Source organism: Salmo salar, chromosome 01 (assembly GCF_965601325.2).
Source record: "Salmo salar chromosome 01, fSalSal1, whole genome shotgun sequence".
Lineage (NCBI taxonomy): Eukaryota > Metazoa > Chordata > Actinopteri > Salmoniformes > Salmonidae > Salmo > Salmo salar.
This window is the reverse complement of record NC_138291.1, coordinates 38,824,223-38,848,259: the sequence shown is the minus strand read 5'-3', so window position 1 is coordinate 38,848,259 and position 24,037 is coordinate 38,824,223. Positions and strand designations below refer to the sequence as shown.

Here is a 24,037-nt window from a genome sequence, read left to right as displayed (position 1 = left end):
AAACCAGTAAACCAGCTGGGTGACAGGTTATGATACAGGCCTGAGGAGTGGCCTATACGTTTTAGCCTACTGGCTCACTGTTGTTTCTGCCTCATATCATGCTCAATAAACACATCTTAGGCCCAGATAGCATAACAGGACTGAGAGAGAGAGAGAGAGAGAGAGAGAGAGAGAGAGAGAGAGAGAGAGAGAGAGAGAGAGAGAGAGAGAGAGAGTGATTAATCAAAGAGGCTTTAAACAACACTCAACTTTGGTAAATCATGTTAATGTGGATGTCCACCACAACGCAGCAAGCCCTTCTAAATCTCCATCGCCTATTAAGGCATCCCCCATCACCTCTCTGATTCAGAGGGGTTGGGTTAAATGCGGAAGACACATTTCGGTTGAATGCATTGAGTTGTGCAACTGACTAGGTATCCCCCTTTCCCTTCCCTCTCCCTCTCCTCTCCCTGGCCGCCAAGCTATAACTGACCCATTATTGATAATAATACAAAGTGTTTGCCTACCCACACACTAGACGGGGACGCTTATTTCCCATGCCTCTTAAATGCCCGGGCTAAAAGCAATGAGGGGAAGAGAAATATTCACAGTAGAGAATGGCAGTGGGGCCTGCTGAATTCACGACTCTGTTTCTCACATGACGGATGACAACACCAGGGTACAGAGGACTCCCCCCCTGCATGTCAGCAGCTTCACTGTATTGTTATGACCGCTTTACAAGTCATGCAATTACTAGTCATGCAATATGCTCTGAGGACGGGCGGCAGGAACGGTGGAGACGCATAGCAAGGCAAACCCTTGACAGATTGAGAAGCCATTTGCTGGATGTGACTGCTGCTCAGTGCTCAAACCGCCAGCGTCCCAAATGGCACCCTATTCCCTATATAGTGCACTACTTTTGACCAGGCCAGGGCCCCTCTACAGGCAAGAGCGGAAATAGGCTGGGAGTGTAAATTCTATCATTCTTTATCCCATGGTAGTGAAGTGTAGTATTCAGATGCTGTAAAAGGTGATTCAAGTCATACTTCATAGATGAAGTAACAAAGGTGTTAATTTATGGAATAAACGTAATGTGAAGAAATGACTTTGTAAATAGATTGGTGGTATTCATAGTACTACCTGAATGTAGCTTTAAGATGGTTTTCTCTATTCAAACAAGTGTACAGATGCCGTATCCTAATTTGAGACAGTTTGCTACAGCAGGAAATAATTCTGCAGCAACAAGATGTGTGAATTGTTATGTAGATTATAATTAATTTAAATGTTTTGTTGGGGTTGGTGCATTTTTTGTTATGGTAAATCAAGTCTGACATTTTAAAGTGGTAATTAGAAACTTTAGAAGCCTGTTTAAACCTTGAACACAATAAAAGTTTGGATTCCCTGCTGTGGAGGAAAATTCAGAGAAACAAAAGAGTGATCAAATTAAGATCCTACACCTGTACCTACGGTATGGCCTTTTTGTCCCTCCTAATAATATCATTTTGCAACTGTTTTCAACTTGCTATTACGCTACTATTGTAAAAGAAGATATATATGGTGTTATATCTGGTCTTATTCATGGCTCTCGCACATTTTTACGACATTATGCCTTCTCCATGAATCATTTCTGTATTACTTGCCACACTTAACACTTTTATATAGGACTACAAACTTAAGGTACGGTAGATGGCCAGGCAGGGTGTGAAATACATGTGGGAGAGCGAGAGAGCCCAAAGGAGGAGAGGTGGAGAAGGCCAACACACTTGGCAGAGAGGAGGAGTGGGCATCAGTCCAAAAATGGATAAGAGTACAACCTTCCAGTAACAACAAAAATAATGAAATGAATGAGAAACGCTCTGGCCAGCGGATCCCAACCAAGCACACTTGAAAAGAGAAAATCCTTCAATACTGGACTGTTCTAGCGGAGAAAGCAACTCAAACAAAGGACTATTTTCTAAATAAAAAAATCACAGGGCATAGAGCTGACAACACCAGAAAGAAGCACAGCACCAGCAGCAAGGCCCAGAGTAAAATCAATACAAAAGTGAAGGTATTACATCGTAGACACATCCGTGCCTGTTTTTCAGCCCACAAAAAACTTTTCCCAAGAGTGACTACCTACACTGATTGCAGCAGGATAGGTTCGAATCTTAGCACTTAATCATAACACAAACTGTATATTTTTATATTTCAATATTGTTCCGATACAGTACTGCTGAATGGTCATCAAACAGACAGAGAGGAGGGTTGTGTAATTCTTAAGAAGAAGGAAGAGAATTCTTTCTTCTTTCATGAAAAGCAGGCACAAATCCTGGAGCTTCACTCAAAAAGGCCTGGTAATCCCCCTTAAATCCCACAGGAAGGAATGAATAGGATACAGCACTCTGCTACCCAATCAGAGGGCAGGCTGACACCCGCAACATATCCTCCTGTTGCTACAGTGTCTGATCAGTAGAAGAAGAATGTATAAAATAGTCAGCGGACCTGTAGATTAGCTTAACTCATATGGAAATATATGTGACATTACCATAAGTGGCAAGCATTCCAATGCTGGGAAAATGATGAAGCAAGTGCTTGAAATACTGGCATGTCAATAATGGAAACTACAAAATGATCTAACTACTGTATGTGAGCTTGTGACATTTTGCCCTTCAGCAGTCTATGAATGTGCTGTTATTAACCTCCTGCCCAGTTTCTGTCAGAACTGTTTTGTGGCTTGCTGTAGACATGCCTGAGCGTGTGTGTGTGTGTGTGTGTGTGTGTGTGTGTGTGTGTGTGTGTGTGTGTGTGTGTGTGTGTGTGTGTGTGTGTGTATATTCCCAGTCCCGCGGCCCAGATACATTCTACTCAGTTAGCCATTATGGAGTCTTGCTTTAGAAAATGAATGCATGCCACTCAGGTAGTCTATATCCAGCCAGCCCTGGGGGAACAGGGCCCAGTGAACCCCAAACCCCCTCTGTGTCTCTGGGCTGCTGGTCCCTGCCTGCTGGGGTGGGGGTGGGGGTGGGGGGGGGGGGGGGGGGGGGGGAGTGGGTGTGGGGGGAACACTGATTCGACACTGGACATGCTCCATCTCACCAGGACTTAATGGAGCTGGACATCACAGTTTTTATCCGAAGGGTACACATTCCTCTGTATGTGTGTGTGCATGTGAGAGAGAGAGAGAGAGAGAGAGAGAGAGAGGGGAGAGAGAACGTGAGAATGGCTTGTAAGAGAGAAAGACAAGACGACTGGGGGGTGGTGGAAGGTGAATTCATTATGCAGTGTGTACAAGTATACTCTACCACATACCGATTTAAGTAAAAACATATGACTGTATTTCGTTACATAATGTCACATGCAACCGCTACACATTTTGCACTTAATAACAAACGAACGCAGCTCCATCATTCCAGCATGAACATGCAGAGAGAGAGAGGGCAGAGCACAGTACCAATGCATGATGCACAGAGATAGCATAGCGATCCGTGGGATAACCATGACTTTAAGCGCACAGTGCCGAGTGATTCTTCACATCAATGATTTTCACAAGCCATCACCCATAGAGGACGGGTGCCATTTCTCTTGCTTTGAGAAGGATCTTAATGGGGAGCCCATAACCATTAAGTTCCATTATAGAGCAAAAAGGCTGCCAGTTTATCTTCTGATCAATGCTGCTAGCTGTCAGACGGAGAGGGAGGCTGCAAAGAGACTATCTGACGGACACACCCAGGCTGCATCCCAAATGGCAACCTATTCCCAACATAGGGCTCTGGTCAAAAGTCGTGCACCATCAAAAGTAGTGCACTATGTAGGGAATAGGGTGCCATTGGGGACACACCCAGTACTGTTGGAATAGGACAGCTCTAGTCAGAACGGAATCAATCCAAATGAATACATTTACACTGAGCAGCCTGTTATCAAACACACCGTCATGTTTCTAGATACTGATAACCAGCGGCCAGGCTGCTGCACTAGAGAAAACCAGCTTTCAATTCAGTACAAAATGCTCATCCAAATACTGTATGTTCGACAGTCATAAGGATGCAACGGAAATTCATTCCAAACTGTACTAGTACTGTATGAATATCTAAAGCAGATTAGAGCCACTACAGATGTAGGATCTTCATTTGAGCCAGTTTGCTGTAGCAGGAAAATAACCCTGCAGCAACAGGAAATGTGAATTATAATTGCTTTAGATATTTATACAGTATGGACATTTTTGTAGGGGTTGTTCCATTTTTCATTAGGGCAAATCAAGTCTGAAATTTCAAAATGGAAATTACAAACTTTACAAGCTTCTTTAAAACTCAAATCTTCAGCAAATTCTCAGCAGAAAAAGAGTGACCAAGTTAAAATCCCACATCTGTGCTGTATTCTGTATGAACAACAGGGAGTTAAGAGTGAAATGGAAATTCATTCCAAACTCTTCTGGAAAGCAAGAGGGTATCTAGGGTAGGATCAGATTAGTGGTACTGTTGTTAACTTCCTAGCATGCAGGCAGTAGCTGGTTGGCTAGCTAGGCTAGCTAACCCCCTGAATTGTGTCCCCCTCAGTAAGGACTTGGCAGGAGCTACTTCTTCTTTCAGTCTCTCCATCTGTTACCATCCAGCATTCCTTCAAAGTCAAGCAGGTTGCAGCAGAAAGGCAACAATCCCAGCCGAGCCAGCAGCGTCTAGCACAATTAATCAAAAATGCCAGGCCGATAGTGATGCACAGAATATTTCGCGGAAGATCTTGAAGTAAAGTTTCAGCTTGAAGCAATGAAAAATTGGCTAAATGCACTGCTCAGAAGACTAGAATAGATCAGTTCTGGTAGGTAGAACATAGACAGCAAGAAACGCAGACAACTGCTTTGTCCAATACACTTGGACCATGAATGTTAGAATGTCCATCTTCAAATCAAATCAAATTGTATTGGTCGCATACACATATTCAGCAGATGTTATTGCAGGTGTAGCAAAATGCTTGCGTTCCTAGCTCCACCAGAGCAGTAATGTCTAACAACACACAACCATACACACAAATCTCAAAGTCAAACAATTCGGATGAATGCAACATGCATGTATCAACAAAAAGGATCGGGTCACCCTTTATATTAACTGTATGTTCATAATGTACACACTACACATCCATAAGCATGTTATAAACATGACATGATCTAATAAGTAGGTTTAGATAAGTAAGAAGGGAATGTTAACCTATAAAACGGACTGATTACAGGCAGCAGCTCTTTTCTTCCTGGTCTTTCTTGTCTGTTGAAGACCAAGGCTGTTATGGCAAAACACATCTAATAGAACTGTAAGCATCCTCTGGTTTCGCTCCTCCTTTTTGAGATGCCAAATTCATTTTTTCTTCTGTACTGATTAAACATTTACCTACCACATGCAGCTGTGCAACAAGCAGATATGTAAATCTCTTTTTGAGCTTATCTCCATATCAAATATTCTGGGAGATTTCAGACTTGAGAAGCAGGAGAGAGGGATTGTGTGCTGAGGTCTACAGGAAAAACCCAGCATTTTCAGTCAGATGGCAAACGCAAATACCATCATCTTTTTAAGCTCTCATGTATATCAAAGAGCAACATTTATATCTGAGAGCAGTGGACGGCCTTGTACTGCCAAATCAGGCAGCACAAATCATATAGGGCAGAATGCTCGCGGTGTACACTACACTACGTTCACATGTAGGAGACTGAACCGGCATGTTATTTCTCTGAGTATTTGACATTTGGGGGAATTAAGAGCAAGGCTGAGGAGGCAGCGGAGCAAAGGGAAGGGAAGGCTTTGGCTGTAGCAGAGAGAGAGGGCTAGAGAGAGCAGCTCATGTGTAGCTGCCATCAATGGCTGCTGAGTGAGACACAGTACAGTCAGCACTGCTACAGTTGATATGTAACAAACCATAATGCACTGCTACTGCTGCTGTAACAACCCACCAAGTAAACCAGGGCTTGGACACTGTGGCCAAACTCCTCATCTACCATGAGAATAGAGAATGAAAATACTATACTATTTACTGTGGTGTTGTTTTGTGATCTATAACAATAATCCGTTTTTGATTTGTATTATCCTAGATTCATTCATCTTCATTAACTGAACTGAGGTTGAATAGTAAATGTGTCCACTCTCTCTCCGATCACTTCAATCACTAAATAAATACAAATATTACTGTAGCTCTAAACATACAAATATCATACCGGATACACACATACAGTAGGTAATTATGTGTGAAAATTCTAATTAAAGATTTTAATTTCATCAGGATTGCTATTTTACAGTTTATGTGTACAGCTAACAGCTCCAAGATTTCATTAGAGCATTTCTATAAAATAAAACTCAAATAATGAAACAATGCTCTTTTATGGAAACAGAAAAACACGACTTCATTCACCTTCCCCATTCAAATCTTGTAGCACTTTGCTAATTAATTCTATTGAAACGAGACTAATTAAATTGGCCTAATATGAAGCAGCTGACTGCCATCTCTGCACACAGATACAAAGCTTGTTAATAGTCAGGTTATCTGGCCAGTCCAGTCCACAGCCACAGTGACAAGCCTAAGCCTCATTACTACAGTACAGCCTCTCTCTCTCTCTCTCTCTCTCTCTCTCTCTCTCTCTCTCTCTCTCTCTCTCATCTCTCTCTCTCTCTTTCTCTCTCATCGCCCCCTCTCTCTCTCCTCCTTTCTTTCTCCTCTCTGCTTCCAGCATCAGCCTGGGCAATAACAGCTCGGAATTCCCACAATACAAACTAAATACAACACAATGTAAAGAAATGTACTACTTTTTTTCTGAGGTGTGGAGTAGTTTATCCCCCTCCGTAAATGGTGAACAATTTGTCTTTATTGTCAAAAAAAAAGAAGTTTTGAGTTCCTCTTATAAGCACCTTCCTTTTCAAAGCAGGCCCCAATTAAATGCATTCAGACAAAAGAGCTTTGGAGAGGCAGCGGTCCTCAGTCCTCAGCCATGGCAGGTTCCCATGACAGAATGGGAATTCCTTGACTCCGGAGTCACGGCTCCACAGCTCTGAGGAAGGCAGCTCCCGCGCTGCAGCCGCAGGCCGGCCAGGCTCTGGGGAGAGGAGAGGAGCAGCCTGGCTTTGTTCTGCTAATCTGCAGCCTGGATCCTCCTATGTGGAGTGGCAGCACTTCAGCTGCAGGCCCGGAGAGAGGAAGAGGGGAAGGGATGAAGAGAGGGGGACTGCTGCCTTTCACAACATGAATGAATGAATGCCCCTCCATCTCATTATGATGATGCAGACCTGTCATAGGCTGGTTACTTCTAGTACCTCATGCTCTTTTTAACACCACCATTCACGTTTAGTATGTAAAGAGAAAAATATTTGTATAGCATTGTATACCCTTGTTAACCAGTATGCCCGGGAACATTAACGTGTGTCAGCAGCACAGAATAATGTTTTTTTCATTATAAAAACATAGATTAAAGAGATGACAGGATGAGAAAGACCTCCAAAGTAAGTCAGTCCTGAAAAAATCCCGAATTATAGCATAATTATCTTAATAATACATTTCGCCAAGCTACATGTGAACAGGAAGTGAGAACGTAGCATATTCCATGTTGTGAACCGCCACTGTCTGACCACAGTCAGCTGTGTGTCCAAGAGCAGAACCATTCTGGCCACAGAGCAACATCAGGAGGAGACAATCTGTTTGGGAAATGTAATATCCTCATCCAATACAGACAGACAGTGTGCCTCCCTGCCAGGCTAGATGCTGCTGTAATACACCGCATCAGTACACAGTCACACAGCTGACTACAACACAGCGTTACAGCTGACTGTACATTATACCACAACAGGAATCAACAATGAAAGAAAGCTTTGCTGAGCCAATTGCACTATGCTGCTATTTTATCCTCTAGTTAAATGTGGGTTTTGCTGTTCCTATAAATAACACGAAGTAGCTCAACCGCAGTGCTCTGCCAACAATATATTGAGAATATGGGAGTTAAAGAGAAATATTAGGTTGCATTAGCCAGCCATTTTACGTCTGGCAATACAATACATTGTTTCTCGGGCAAATGAGTTGATCTTGAATGATTTTTGACTGAGAATGTTTTTGCATCACATCTTTCTAACATGTTCGAACAGCATATTCCTGTCATAATAATATTCCCTGTAACTGTATGTTTCCAGATCCACATTCCATATCTATTCTCTCCGGAGCAGCAGACTGAAGGGGAAAAAATGGACTAAATATAGCTATTGAATTCCTTCTTTTGCCCTGAATGAATTCATCTCAGACAGCTACAGTAGGCACTACAGTAGGCACTACAGTAGGCACTACAGTAGGCAGCAATTTAAAGATGAGCTAAAATCTCCTGCAGACCAGAGGTATTTACATTGTGTGTGTGTGTGTGTGTGTGTGTGTGTGTGTGTGTGTGTGTGTGTGTGTGTGTGTGTGTGTGTGGTGTGTGTGTGTGTGTGTGTGTATGTGTGCGCGCGCGCGCGTGCGTGTGTGTGTGTATTTTGGAGTTCCAAAAATAAGTATAATGGAGCCTCAAAGGAAATAATTGTGCTTTAAAATAAATGACCACGATACAAATAAATCACACCAACATATGGGTATGAATGGCTGCTTGTGGTTGTAGTCATATTCATGCTTTTTGACTTAGCAATATTGTCAGACCTGCGTTTCAACCAAAATAAAAATACAGAGACACTAGTGGAACTACTTACATAGGGAATGGTTAAAAAAACTATTTTCTGGGCTCTTAAGTGCAAAACTTGAGAAACAGAATCTCTTTGTTCAACTGACTGGGAGAAAGAGAGCTCTTTTCTTAGCAAATGGTGAGAAGAGCCATTTGTATTGAAGTAAAAAAAAAAATGAAATGTGTACTGCCTGGCTGGGTGTGAAAGCGGTTTGAAATCGGCCCCTTTTGTCTCTGAATTATCTGAAAGGAGTCCAGCCAGCTCTGGCCTGCGCCTCATCACATCTAGTTTACACTGCAGACTTAGCAGAAACAGATCCTTTCTGATGGAGGTAGTGACCCATTAACTATATTGTGAACATATGCAAAAGACAAGTTGGGGGAGACAGGCAGGTGTCCAGAATCAGAACAGGCCTACGTTCAGAAAGCAGGAACGCCGACGCTATGTAACACTTGTTCTCTGCACCGTAGGAGACAGCCCATTGAGAGAGGCGAGAGGAGGAAAGGGAGTGACAGAGAGAGGGAGATACAAAGAGGGTGGAGTGGGGGAGAGGCGGAGGCTGGGAGCAATTTCCTCCCAACTGGTATTCTAATGCACTTCTATTGAGACAGAAAGCGACAGTGGAGGAGATTCCTCTCCTTCTAATCAATGTATTTAGCGAGCTATAGGGATAAATGCCCCTGCCCTGATTGGAGAGGGCTAGTTGGGCTTGTTGGCTTTGTGTGTGTGTGTGTGTGAGAGAGAGAGAGGAGAGAGAGAGAGAGAGAGAGAGAGAGAGAGAGAGAGAGAGAGAGAGAGAGAGAGCGTATAACCAGGGTTACAGAGGAGTACAGCAGTCCTCTGACCATTCAGCATCCCTCCCTCCACCCTCCTTCCACCACATAAAGGCCCAGTTGATGTTTATTTATTTGCCTGATGTCAATACTTTACACAGTCATTCAGGATGGAACATCCAGAAATCAGCCTCTCTGGAGAGAGGGAGAAATGTAATCTGGGCTAGTGTCGTTACGCTGCTCCGACTGCTTCTTTCCCTGAGAGAGAACCAACTACATGTCAAGTGCAGCATCGGAAAAATAAAGCTGGAGATGTTGGCTGGAGCTGCGGCTGCATCCCAGATGGACGGTGTTACTTTGTTAGAGGGGAGAGTGTCATTCCATAAGCAAACCGTCCAGGGCTGAGATAAATAGAGATATATTCCTTTGTTCAGCTCAGACAGAATCATCACAGACAAAAATGGATTTATTTCACCGTGTGTTAGAAATAAATATGTTATTGCTTTGGTGTTTTCTATCCCTCTCATTTTCATCAATGATCATCTACAGTAATATCGCACTTTTATGTGTTTATATGACGGGAACCATGTGCAACAAACACTACCTACAGTAACCAAAAAAACTATAGATGCTTGGGGTCAAATATTGATAGAATATCATCCAAAAATAAAATCACAATATGTTACTGTATAGATTTTCTGCCCCATCACTAACCATTATAGTAACAAATAAATCACCGCTTTTCAGAAATATAGGCCACATAGTTGAAGTCTCGTACCCAGAGCCTCTCCCATCAGACCAGATGGAAATACCAAGCTCCACAGAAAATGGAAAAACTCACATGGAGTCGAGAGAAACACATTAGAAGCACTATGCTGTACAGTACCATTCACCCAATCAATCATCTTTACAGCAAATATAAAATACGAGTCTGGAAGCTTCATTAAATAGTACCCGCAAAACATCAGTTTCAACGTCAACAGTGAAGAGGCGACTCCGGGATGCTGGTCTTCTAGGCAGAGTTCCTCTGTCTAGTGTCTGTGTTCTTTTGCCCATCTTAATATTTTCTTCTTATTGGCCAGTCTGAGATATGTCTTTTTCTTTGCAACTCTGTATAGAAGGCCAGCATCCCGGAGTCGCCTCTTCACTGTTGACGTTGAGACTGGTGTTTTGCGGATACTATTTAATGAAGCTGCCAGTTGAGGACTTGTGAGACATCTATTTCTCAAACTAGACACTCTAATGTACTTGTCCTCTTGCTCAGTTGTGCACCGGGGCCTCCCACTCCTCTTTCTATTCTGGTTACAGCTTGTTTCCGCTGTTCCGTGAAGGGAGTAGTACACAGTGTTATACAAGATCTTCAGTTTCTTGGCAATTTCTCGCATGCAATAGCCTTCATTTCTCAGAACAAGAATAGACTGATGAGTTTCAGAAGAAAGCCTGAAATCGAACCCACAAATGCTGATGCTCCAGATACTCAACCTGTCTAAAGAAGGCCAGTTTTATTGCTTCTTTAATCAGAAGAACAGTTTTCAACTGTGCTAACATAATTGCAAAAGGGTTTTCTAATGATCAATTAGCCTTTTTAAAATCATAAACTTGGATTAGCTAACACAACGTGCCATTGGAACACATGAGTGATGGTTGCTGATAATGGGCCTCTGTACGCCTACGTAGATATTCCATAAAAAATCTGCCATTTCCAGCTACAATAGTCATTTACAACATTAACAATGTCTACACTGTATTTCTGATCAATTTGATGTTATTTTAATAGACAAAAATGTTTTGCTTTTCTTTCAAAAACAAGGACATTTCTAAGTGACCCCAAACTTTTGAACGGTAGTGTATGTGTTAAAATAGGTAACCATTGGCATGTCTGAATCTCGTGACAAAATCATTGCAAACACAACATCCATTACAGTATACCTACTGTTTATATCAAACAAAACAATGCATCACTCCTTTCCTTTCCCTCCTTTGTGAAGCCCATCATTTGTAGTGCAGCCAGTGTCTCTCTCCGCTCTAGCCCTTCCCATCCCAGCTGGGCGCTGTAGAATGTTGAACTGTGGGTTTGATTGCTGTAGCCCGAGGCATTAGGTTCAATCCACCATGTCGCACCTCAGTAGCTCCACACAGACGCCAGAAAGCAGACTCGATTCACCTCAGGGATTTGTTAACTTTCACATACATTTAGTTGTGCACTTGGCCATCCAGTTCAAATTGATAAACCTGTAGGCTCACACTACTACTGATTTTCTGGACAGAAATGTCTGATGCTACAGACATTACATGACCAAAAGTATGTGGAAACCTGCTCGTCACACATCTCATTCCAAAATCATGGGCATTCACACGGAGTTGGTCCTCCCTTTGCAGATATAACAGCCTCCACTCTTCTGGGAAGGCTTTCCACTAGATGTTGGAACATTGTTGCGGGGACTTGCTTCCATTCAGCCACAAGACCATTAGTGAGGCTGGGCGCTGATTTTGGGCGATTAGGCCTCACTCGCAGTCGGCATTCCAATTCATCCCAAAGGTGTTCGATGAGGTTGAGGTCAGGGCTCTGTGCAGGCCAGTCAAGTGCTTCCACACCGATCTCGACAAACCATTTCTGTATGGACCTTGCTTTGTGCACGGGGGCATTTTCAGGCTGAAACAGGAAAGGGCCTTCCCCAAACTATTGCCACAAAGTTGGAAGCACAGAATCCTCTAGAATGTCATTGTATGCTGTAGCATTAAGATTTCCCTTCACTGGAACTAAGGGGCCTAGCCCGAACCATGAAAAACAGCCCCAGACCATTATTCCTCCACCACCAAACTTTACAGTTGGCACTATGCATTGGGGCAGGTAGCGTTCTGCTGGCATCCGCCAAACCCAGATTCGTCTGTTGGACTGCCAGATGGTGAAGCGTGATTCATCACTCCAAAGAACACGTTTCCACTGCACCAGAGTCCAATGGCGGAGAGCTTTACATCACTCCAGCCGACGTTGGCATTGTGCATGGTGATCTTAGGCTTGTGAGCGGCTGCTCGGCCATGGAAACCAATTTCATGAAGCTCCCGATGAACAGTTCTTGTGCTGATGTTGCTTCCAGAGGCAGTTTGGAACTCGGTAGTGAGTGTTGCAACCGAGGACAGATGTTCTGTGAGCTTGTGTGGCCTACCACTTCGCGGCTGAGTGTTTCCATTTCACAAAACAGCACTTACAGTTGACTGGGGCAGCTCTGGCAGGGCAGATACTTGACCAACTGACTTGTTGGAAAGGTGGCATCCTATGACGGTGCCATGTTGAAAGTCACTGAGCTCTTCAGTAAGGCCATTTTACTGCCAATGTTTCTCTATGGAGATTGCATGGCTATGTGCTTGATTTTATACACCTGTCAGCAACGGGTGCGGCTGAAATAGCCGAATCCACACATTTGAAGTGGTGTCCACATACTTTTGTATATACAGCTCTGGAAAAATTAAGAGACCACTGCAAAATGATCAGTTTCTCTGGTTTGACTATTTAGAGGTATGTGTTTGGGTAAAATGAAAATTTTTGTTTTATTGTATAAACTACTGACAACATTTTTCCCAAATTCCAAATAAAAATATTGACATTTAGAGCATTTATTTGCAGAAAATGACAACTGGTCAAAATTACAAAAAAGATGCAGTGTTGTCAGACCTCGATTAATGCAAAGAAAATAAGTTTCTATTCAACACAATACTAATGTTTTAAGTTAGGAAGAGTTCAGAAATCAATATTTAGTGGAATAATCCTGATTTTCAATCACAGCTTTCATGCATCTTGGAATGCCCTCCACCAGTCTTTCACATTGATGTTGAGTGACTTTATGTAACTCCTGCCATAAAAATTCAAGCAGCTCGGCTTTGTTTGATGGCTTGTGACCATCCATCTTCCCCTTGATCACATTCCAGAGGTTTTCAATGGGGTTCAGGTCAGGAGATTGGGCTGGCCATGACAGGGTCTTGATACGGTGGTCATCCATCCACACCTTGACTGACCTGGCTGTGTGACATGGAGCATTGTCCTGTTGGAAAAACCAATGCTCAGAGTTGGGGAACGTTGTCAGAGCAGAAGGAAGCATGTTTTCTTCCAGGACAACCTTGTACGTGGCTTGATTCATGGCTCCTTCACAAAGACAAATCTGCCCGATTCCAGCCTTGCTGAAGCACCCTCCAGTGATGATCTGTGGGTGCTTCTGTGTGAAAGACTGGTGGAGGGCATGTCAAGATGCATGAAAGCTGTGATTGAAAATCTGGGTTATTCCACCAAATATTGATTTCTGAACTCTTCCTAAGTTAAAACATTAGTATTGTGTTGAATAGAAACTTATTTTCTTTGCATTAATCGAGGTCTGACAACACTGCATCTTTTTTGTAATTTTGACCAGTTGTCATTTTCTGCAAATAAATGCTCTAAATGTCAATATTTTTATTTGGAATTTGGGAGAAATGTTGTCAGTAGTTGATACAATAAAACAAAAAAATAATAATTTTACCCAAACACATACCTCTAAATAGTCAAACCAGAGAAACTGGTCATTTTGCAGTGGTTCATTTTTCAAGAGCTGTATAGTGTATCAAGAGACAACTATCCAGTCCCGCTCGCTCCCCTCCCTGTTACAGGTTGGGAATTATAGACAAGTTTCATTAACAAAACAAGAGCAAAAAAAAATCCATTTTATTAACCCACTGGAGTGAACGGTCAGACTGTTGGCCCTCAAGCCACAGAAACCAATATTCATCTTCCAACCTATGACACATTTCTATTACAATTCTGAAATGATAGATTTTTTTCTCCATAAAGTAACGCAACAAGAAAAAAGCTAACAGTCCGGAAAAAAAGACACTGTAGTCTGCAAAACAGTTATTTAAATGTAAATAAATAGGAACTTTATCTATACTTTTTGCTCTTAAAGTTTTGTCGCTTTATCTTTCAAAACTCCTCAGGCTTTTCTTCCTGGCTGCAATATCTAAGTCTATTACATAGTCTTTGCTACAGGTCATAACATACAGGCTAGCACAGGAGTGTTGAGGCTGAACCCAGAGAGAGCTGCCTGCCTTCCCGGGAGAATTAATGTGGACACTGCGGCCGGGGCCTTGCGGCGCTATCACTATCAGCTTAAGACGATTACCACATGTCATTTGTCATTCGTATGATACCACAATACAGCAACATTTAATTTTCTGCCGCACTTTATCAGTGTGTGAACTGCTCTCCTTCTCCAGTCCATTGTCTTTGACCTATATACATAAACCCCAGGCTGATAGATCCAGGAGCACATCCATCGCCCACCGGCCCTATGACAGGCATCAGCCGGCCCGAGCCGGGCGGGGCAGCAGCTGAACGGACGACTGGCTCTCTGGGCCGCAGTTTCACACACACACACACATTGACGCACACGCCAACACATATGTACACATACGGGCACACACACAACTTATGGCAGGCAGCCTGTGGAATTTCATGAAATACCAAAACATCAAATAAAATAGTCCACGTCAGTGGTTTTTATATTTGTGTCAGATCTAAACTACAGCAGCAGAGGAACAAATGGGAGGTTGAGGAATAGTTCTGTAATGACATCTAACGTGATCACTATAGCACCACATAAGACAAGCCCACAGGCCATAGCCAGATAATGCCGTTTTATAACTTTATGACCATAGTACAGAAATTGAAATGACTAGTAATAAAGATGAAGGAAGATTGAGGCCCTTACACACCAAGCCTTTTGTTTTACACCAGACAAGATACACACTTCTCATATGACTCCTTTAACACCCAACACAAAACTGTCCTACGTTTCATTTCAACCATTCTCAAGTGTGCTCCATACAACTCGAGACAACAAATGAAAGTGACTATGTGTACAATGGGCTTTATTCATTCAGACAGATCATAGTATGAGGCTACAGTATGAGCAGGATGAAAAGAGTCCAAATAGAGGGTTTGTAGGGTTGTGGGAGAGTACCGAGGAGAGACAAGAAAGATATGAGAGGACAGTTAATAAAGACTGGGGATGGCAGGAGTCACTGGGCACAGACATCCTCTGACACATGATGAATGAATACTCTCTCCCTGCAGCCTCCCTCCAGCCCTGGGCCAAGCAGGAGAGGAGAGGAGAGGAGAGGAGAGGAGAGGAGAGGAGAGGAGAGGAGAGGAGAGGAGAGGAGAGGAGAGGAGAGGAGAGGAGAGGAGAGGAGAGGAGAGGAGAGGAGAGGAGAGGAGAGGAGAGGAGGAGAGGAGAGGAGACCAAAGGACAGGAGATGTGAGGTGAGGTGAGGAGAGGAGACCAAAGGACAGGAGAGGTGAAGTGAGGAGAGGAGAGGAAAGGACAGGAGAGGAGAGGAGAGGAAGAAAGATGATGAGAGTAGAGAAGGAGGGAATACTGGGTAAAAACAACCCTGACCACTGCTGATCTGGAAAGTCCCATCTCGCCCTCACAGCCCAGACACCATATGATGGAGCTCTAGAGAGTAATGTGTTCAAAGATGACACCGAGACAAGGATGTCAGCCTGGCTGATAATATACTATTCTCTTTTAGTCAAACAGAGCCTCGACTCGACGTTGTCTCCTGCCAGAGCAGACAGAAACATCCTATAAAATCACACCATGAAAGGCGGGATATTGATTTGAGTTACCTAGGGGATTTAAATAAGTAATTAAATAGTTCGAAAATGACAAGCGAAACTGATCAAATATGTTTTTTTTCTCTCTCTCTGAAAGCGAGCAAGGCACTGTAATCTCTGCACTCCAAATACAGCTACATACAGTATGTCACATATCCCTTTATAATAGTCAATTCATGGCAATGCTTTATCATCCTGTAGTCTCATTAACAACAATATTCCTTCATTCATATATGATTTACCTAAACACCCATACAGTGCAAATGTATGTCTGCAGAGGTTTCCTAATGATCTTGTGTTTCTACACACACACACACACACACACACACACACACACACACACACACACACACACACACACACACACACACACACACACACACACACACACACACACTAACAATCGCCCTCCTCCCAGTCAGTCTGTTCCCACCAGTCAATGCTTCAGTGCAGGATGCCAACATTTCCTTGTGGAGGACAGGGGCCATGTAAAAGGGCTGGCAGTATTACAACACAACTGTGTCCTGTTACACACAACCACCAGAAAACCAATATGTTACCAGAGACAGAGAAACCATTCCTAAACAATCTCTGGTGCTACATGTGGTGACGTGCCTGTGAGCTATCATCACGCGAGAAACATTTCTCTTCCTTTCTCCCCCACAGGCTTGGACGGCGGATAAGCTGACATCTTACATTCTGCCCGTGCCATAGAGAAGCAGTGGACCAAACGGATGTATAATATGGAACTCCATCCACTGTCACAATGATATCCAATACACACTACAGCAGCCCATAGTGGAACTAACCATTTCCCTGAGCCGTGGGAGGCTGGCATATGCTCTGTTCAAATTCACTGTCCGCACAGATACTTGATACCAACTGCAGCGTTATGACCAGCAAGAGACTCTCTCTCCCTCTTTCTCTCTCCCTCTTTCTCTCTCTCTCTCTCTCTCTCTCTCCATTGCACTCACTGTCTTTTTCCGGTTCTCTCAATAGTGAAGTCACTCTCTTTCTCACTCAAAAACCCCTTGCTGTGGCTGGATCCTAAACCCTCAACTCCCATTCCATTCATCCTTTCATGTGTTTGTTGGTCCTGGTCCATTTTATATTATGCCCCTTGTAATTACCGTTCTGTTTTGAGACAAGATGTATTTTATTTCAATAGGTCTGCTATAGAAGAGGCTTCAATTGAGGATGTAAACATTGAAATTACGTAAAGTGCATCTCTTTTCTCACTCAGCCACATTGATTTGCCTGCTGTCTGCCTGCCATGCCTGCCTGTGAACATGGGAGTGAGTTGATGTGTGGTGAATTAATGCGCCTGAACAGATCAGATCACCCTTTGAGAGTGAGGCTCAGGCTGTGCTGTCTGCCTGTCGGGAGCAAGGCTCTCTCTCTCTCTCTCTTTCGCTCTCTCGCTCTCTCCCTCTCTCTCTCTCCGTCTGACAGAACAACACAGAGCATTAAGCCAGATCTGGGGAGACAGGGGAGAGACAGAGACAGGCCATGCACTGAGACAGACACACAAGACTGATGGAATGCACACACGGAGAAGGACGAGTCACAATAGCAGCAGCAGCCAGCAGCACAATGGTACCTGGGAAAACATGCATCCGTCCGGAGAAAGACAAGCCACACCCCTGGTACCCAGACGGACGGTAGAGGAGCGTGGTCGGTGGTGGAGGAGAAGAGGAGGTTCAGCCATTTCATCCTGTATCTCCCGACGGATCATGCACATTCATCTTGCTCAGACAACTTGCTCCAATCCATAAAACAGCCATTAATATAAAGCTATTGCACAGCTTAGAATTCTCATTTTAACTGACAAGGTGCTCCATTCATCATCATAGGTGGCGTGTCTTGTCTGTCCAGGCTCCTGGACCCAGGCAGCAGGCACAAGGAAGCAGGCAACGGGAACCTACAGGGGTGGATGCAGTGCAGTGGTGGCCGGTGGCACTTTAAATCGGAGGATGGGCTCATAGTGATGGCTGGAACGGGATAAATGGAATACGATTTCCATGTGTTTGATACCATTCCATCCATTCCATTCCAGCCATTGCTATGAGTCGTCCTCCCCTCACCAGCCTCCTCTGACATCCTGTATGCAGGCATAGCACAGGGAAGGCCAGCCATAATAAGACTGTCCAGACATAGGCCCTTGGTCCATTACTGCCATATCCTGGAATCCAAACGAAATGTCTGCTATTGCCATGCCCAGAACTCTTAATTCACCCTGGCAGTGATATACTGTGCTATACAATACATACAGGGAATTGGATACTTTCAACACAGCAGCTGGAGTATGGTTAAGGTAGGCCGTAATACTCCCAGAATGAAAAAGAATACTATGATAATACAACTGTTGTAGCAGTTTACTATAGCAATCTCTATTGCACTCCACACTGCCTTTTCCCACCTGGACAAAAGGAACACCTACGTGAGAATGCTGCTCGTTGACTACAGCTCAGCGTTCAACACCATAGTGCCCTCAAAGCGCATCACTAAGCTAAGGACCCTGGGACTAAACACCTCCTTCTGCAACTGGATCCTGGACTTCATGATGGGCTGCCCCTGGGTGGTAAGGGTAGGCAACAACTCATCTACCATGCTGATCCTCAACACGGGGGCCCCTCAGGGGTGCGTGCTCAGTCCCCTCCAGTACTCCCTGTTCACACACGACTGTATGGCCACGCACGACTCCAACACCATCATTAAGGTCAGAGACCTGGCAGTGTGGTGCCAGGACAACAACCCCTCCCTCAACATGAGCAAGACAAAGGAGCTGATCGTGGACTACAGGAAAACAAATCACTAACAAACTATCATGGCCCAAACACACAAAGACAGTCGTGAAGAGGGCACGACAACGCCTACTCAGAAGATTTGGCATGGGTTCTCAAATCTTCAAAAAGTTTGACAGCTGCACCATCGAGAGCATCCTGACTGGTTGCATCACCGCTTGGTATGGCAACTGCTCGGCATCCGACCGCAAGGCACTACAGAGGGTAGTGCGTACGGCCCAGTACATCACTGGGGCCAAGCTTCCTGCCATCCAGGACCTTTGTACCAGGCGGTGTCAGAGAAAGGCCCTAACAATTGTCAAAGACTCTAGCCACCCAAGTCATAGACTGTTCTCTCTGCTACCGCACAGCAAACGGTACTGGAACACCAAGTCTAGGACCAAAAGGCTCCCGCATTGTTGGTTAAGGGCTTATAAGTAAGCATTTGTATTCTGCGCATGTGACAAATACATTTTCATCTGATTTGAGAATGTGTTTCTTCTGAGTTTGTTGAATGTCGAGTGAGAGAGAGACAGAGAGAGACTTGTGCTTAACGAGGGGAGAGCAACATCACATGTAGCAAAGGAGCAGGTTAAATCAAAGGAGTACTTAGCCTTAGAGACAAGACTGCAGGAATACAAAATGTTCTAAGTGTTTAGAAAATGGTCTCAACAGATCATTACCAGCAAAGAGAGAGAATGAGGGCCAGAGGGGGGAGAGTTTCCACTCTAATGAGCGTCACAACTTAACAAAAATGTTCTCTGTTTCAAATTCCAAACAATTTTGCCCATTTTTACAGTAAACAAGCAAGGAGAAATATCTTGTGACAGCATCGCCTTGATATGGTAAACAGGCTTGGCTTTGAAGTGAGGCGCCAGATTATATATTGCTGAAGTGAGATTTTTAAGATTATTCTTGTTATATCTAATGATGCAGTTCATCGGAAAATAAACACACTGACATTTTGCGGCGTGAAAAATAATTTACAAGGCTTCAAGAAGACGAGGGTGGTGGGAGGGGAGTGAGAGGAGAGGTGGAGGGGGAGGGGGAGGGGGGAAGAAAGCAAAATCTTTTCCTCTCTCTGTCTCTCTCTCTAGCTAGCATAATGAATGGGGCATGGTTAGGGGTTATGATATTACTTAAATATTTATGACGAATATTGGGATAGTGTGTATCAGTGGAGTGGAGTAGTAACACTTCCTGAATCCTGACTGTGTGGAATGTGTCTTGGCCAATGAGGGCTGGTGCATTCTGCTGCCTGCCTGCCTGTGTGCCATGCCAGCCCAGTCCCCCTCTATCCCTCCCTCCTGTCTCACAAAGCAGATGCTCTGCTCATCTGCTGTGCTACACAGTAACTGTCCAAATATTGACACACAACTCCCACCCCCACTGGGTTAACCCTTTCCTCGTTGAGGAGGAGCAACGAGAGAAGCTCAGCTCAACAACTGCTGGGGATTTTCCTTGACATATAGTCCTTCTATTGGGTCTTTTTATATGTATATAGATACGGGTGACAAGTCATGTGAATTTCTTGATGTAATGACATGCAGTTAATACACTAGTCACTCATTTTTAAAATGATCGTTACACAAGTTGAAAATCCATCAAATAATTTATTTTAAAAAATCTAAAAAATCAGATGCTACCTTAAGTGCAGTAACTATATTTGTGCTCTCTTTTGATTCAAGACTGTTGTTAAAGTTAAAGACAATTTCTTCTGACTCACTTCTTCCTATTTGACACATCATTCTTCTGCCTGTTTTAAATGGTCGACCATCCTTTAGTTCCACATAGTTTCTTGAACCTGCACTAATGACCTGTAAATGGAGATGTACAGTGCCTTCGGAAGGTATTCAGACCCCTTGACTTTTCCCACATTTTGTTACGTTACAGCCTTCTTCTTAAATGGATTACATTGTTCTTTCCCACATCAATCTACACACAATACCCCATAATCACAAAGCAAAAAACGTTTTTTATGATTTTTTGCAAATGTATAAATAAATAAAAAACTGAAATACCACATTTACATAAGTATTCAGACCCATTACTCAGTACATTGTTGAAGCAGCGATTACATCTCAAGACATCAGTCAGGGAGTTAAAGCTTGGTCGCAAATGGGTCTTCCAAATGGACAATGACCCCAAGCATACTTCCAAAGTTGTGGCAAAATGGCTTAAGGACAACAAAGTCAAGGTAATGGAGTGGCCATCACAAAGCTCTGACCTCAATCCTATAGAAAATTTGTGGGCAGAACTGAAAAAGCGTGTGCGAGCAAGGAGGCCTACAAACCTGACTCAGTTACACCAGCTCTATCAGGAGGAATGGGCCAAAATTCACCCAACTTATGTGGGAAGGTTGTGGAAGGCTACCCGAAACATTTGACCCAAGTTCAACAATTTAAAGGCAATGCTACCAAATACGAATTGAGTGTATGTAAACTTCTGACCTACTGGGAATGTGATGAAAGAAATAAAAGCTGAAATAAATCATTCTCTCTACTATTATTCTGACATTTCACATTCTTAAAATAAAGTGGTGATCCTAACTGACCTAAGACAGGGAATTTTTACGAGGATTAAATGTCAGGAATTGTGAAAAACTGATTTTAAATGTATTTGGCTAAGGTGTATGTAAACTTCAGACTTCAACTGTATATAGGGTTTAGTTCAGAGGCACTGACAGCTGTACACATGCTGCCAAGACCTACAGTAGAGTACAGTACAGTACACCACGCCACCCCGGCTAAACAGCCCAATAGACTGATACATTGCTAAGGAATCACCTCTCGGCCAATAGACTGACACCTTATTGCTGTGGAATCTCCTCTCGGCCAATAGACTGATGCTTTTTTACTGTAGAATATCCTCTCCATAATCAATAGAATGGCCATGACCAGCACGTCCTTCCAGGTCATTACCTTATGAATGTAGTCTGGAGAGAGCGAAGGCATTTTAAATGTGCTGTTCTGAAGACAGCTGAGAGCTAGAGGCCGGAACGGTCAATGGACTGTGAAAAAAGGCTAGGGAATCGAAACTCATGACATTGAGAGGAAATCACAACAAATCACTATGTACATCAAAATAGAAAACGAAGGGCAAATCATTGTACTACAGTAGGCCAGCATCTGCAACACTATACTGATGATGCTCAACATTATCATGCCTTTTTATGTGTGATTACAAAATAAACACTACTACTATGTAGTTACTAGTTAATCCTATGTAACATGTCGTTACTAGTGTAATTACAGTGTTGTTACATAGGTATAAGAGAAACGTCATGTAAAGCGTGACCTGTTTGCTATGATAGTTAATATAGGAGCTTACAAGTTCTCTGACAAGAACCCATGATGCAAGCCATTATGTCACGACTCAATCCCTTTCATAGTAGGCCACTTAACACACAAGCGAAAGTTTCATTACAAGATTCAACACTTCCAATTCACTCCTACTGAGCTGTGTCAATCCAGCGTATACACACTAATTGCAGCTGGTTTGTAAAGAAGGGAAGGAAGGAGGGGGTAAGCTATGATATGTTCAAATCTAATTGCCAAAGTCACACGATGGTGATAAGGAGCAGTAGATGAATGTGTTATCTGTGTCTCTATGAAGCTGTGAAATGCTTCACAAAAGATAACGACGACGACAGCACTTCAAAACATTATCTGCATAACAGGACGACAGAGCTGTGTATGACCCTCAGTGCTAACCACCCCCACAGCAGTGTACTGTACTTAAGCAACACAACATGAATTGTGACATTACTGTAGCACAGGAAAGGCCTCCATTTTGTATGCCCGCAGAACAATTTCCCCTCCACCCCCCAAAAATTATAATATATACTGTATATATTTTAGGAACTTTCGAAATTTGGTTGTGGATCATTAGTTTTTCTCTTGTTATGTCAGTCACTGACAGTCACTCATTTTTTAGATTGGTAAATTAGTCTACCGGCCAGCTATCTAAACTTCCTAGTAATCATAGTGTCGAATTGAAGGAAATTAACTCTGAACAATATATTTTTTAAGGCTCCCAAAAGGCTAGGGCTCTGACTGCATGTGTGGGTATGGATGTGGGTACAAAGACCCGCGAGACACTGCGGCCGGCCCCTCATGACGAGTTCAGGTTTTTTGTGTCGCCCACCCCCATCAAAGTTGCCCATCCCTGCTGTAGCGCTATGATGTAGCTGAATGGCACTTAGACAGTCAGCATGGAGTGGTCAAACTATGCTTCCGATTTCCCCGTTGGTAATTCCGCATTAAAGGGGCAATCAGGGATTTGTTGTTTTTCTAATCCCGGATTGCCCCATTAAGGAACACTAATTGAAGCTCTCAAATAACAGATCTCTAAATTCCCAAAATCTGTTCACGGTCAGTGCTCCAGGCTCCTTCTCCTGAGAAAATGGTAATACGTTGTTTTCCCCATTCCACAGTGTATATCTGTGGGTATTAAGGCAGAGAACCACTATTTAGAAAGGGATTCCAGGGTTGAATACTGCCTGACAGACTTTCACTCTTCCATCAAATTCTACACCTCAGCATTTTCAGATCAGGTTAATGCTTATATGGCAATAATGGTCTTTTTTTCTATTTGAAAGTCTTTAGGATGTATTTAAATGAGAGATTTAGTTAATGAGTTTGGGCAAACTCTGGAACAGTCTTTTAAGCATTATCATTCTCATTAATTTTCAGAATTACCCACTGTGTTGTGATAGCTGTCATGGGCATCAGACTTCAATTAACTAAATACTACATATAGCCATATATATGTGAGAGTGTGCATGCGCTCGCTCGCCCGCGCGTGAGTGTTTGTGTGTGTGTGTGTGTGTGTGTGTGTGTGTGTATGTGATTACACTTTATTTTGAAAACTTTGCAATTTACGTTTTCAGCATTTATTCTTTAACGAGTGGAGAGCTAAGCCCAAGATAAATATGCAAATTCACATGACCAGCCAATATAAGCTTTTCTAAAAAATTAATGGATTTTTTGCTTTAATTCGTCTACTAAACTCAAAGGTAACAATGGTTCTTCATCCACATAGAGCAGGAGAGGTAACCTAAGGGGAGGCATCTATACATTGTTACGTTGTGCCGTGTTTCCATTTTATTCAGTTTGCAGATTGTGGTTGTTTGATAAGACGTTGTCCAAGCTCTATCACTATGAGATTAAATAGGACACAATCATCCTATAGCCCAGGGCCAAGTTT

General features: G+C 43.2%; 1 protein-coding gene across 5 annotated transcripts in view; it reads right to left on the bottom strand.

Annotated features, from left to right (window-relative positions):
* npas3 (neuronal PAS domain protein 3) overlaps positions 1-24,037 on the bottom strand; it is a 335,830-nt gene that overhangs the window by 284,746 nt on the left and 27,047 nt on the right. The gene's annotated exons all lie outside the window — the stretch shown is intronic.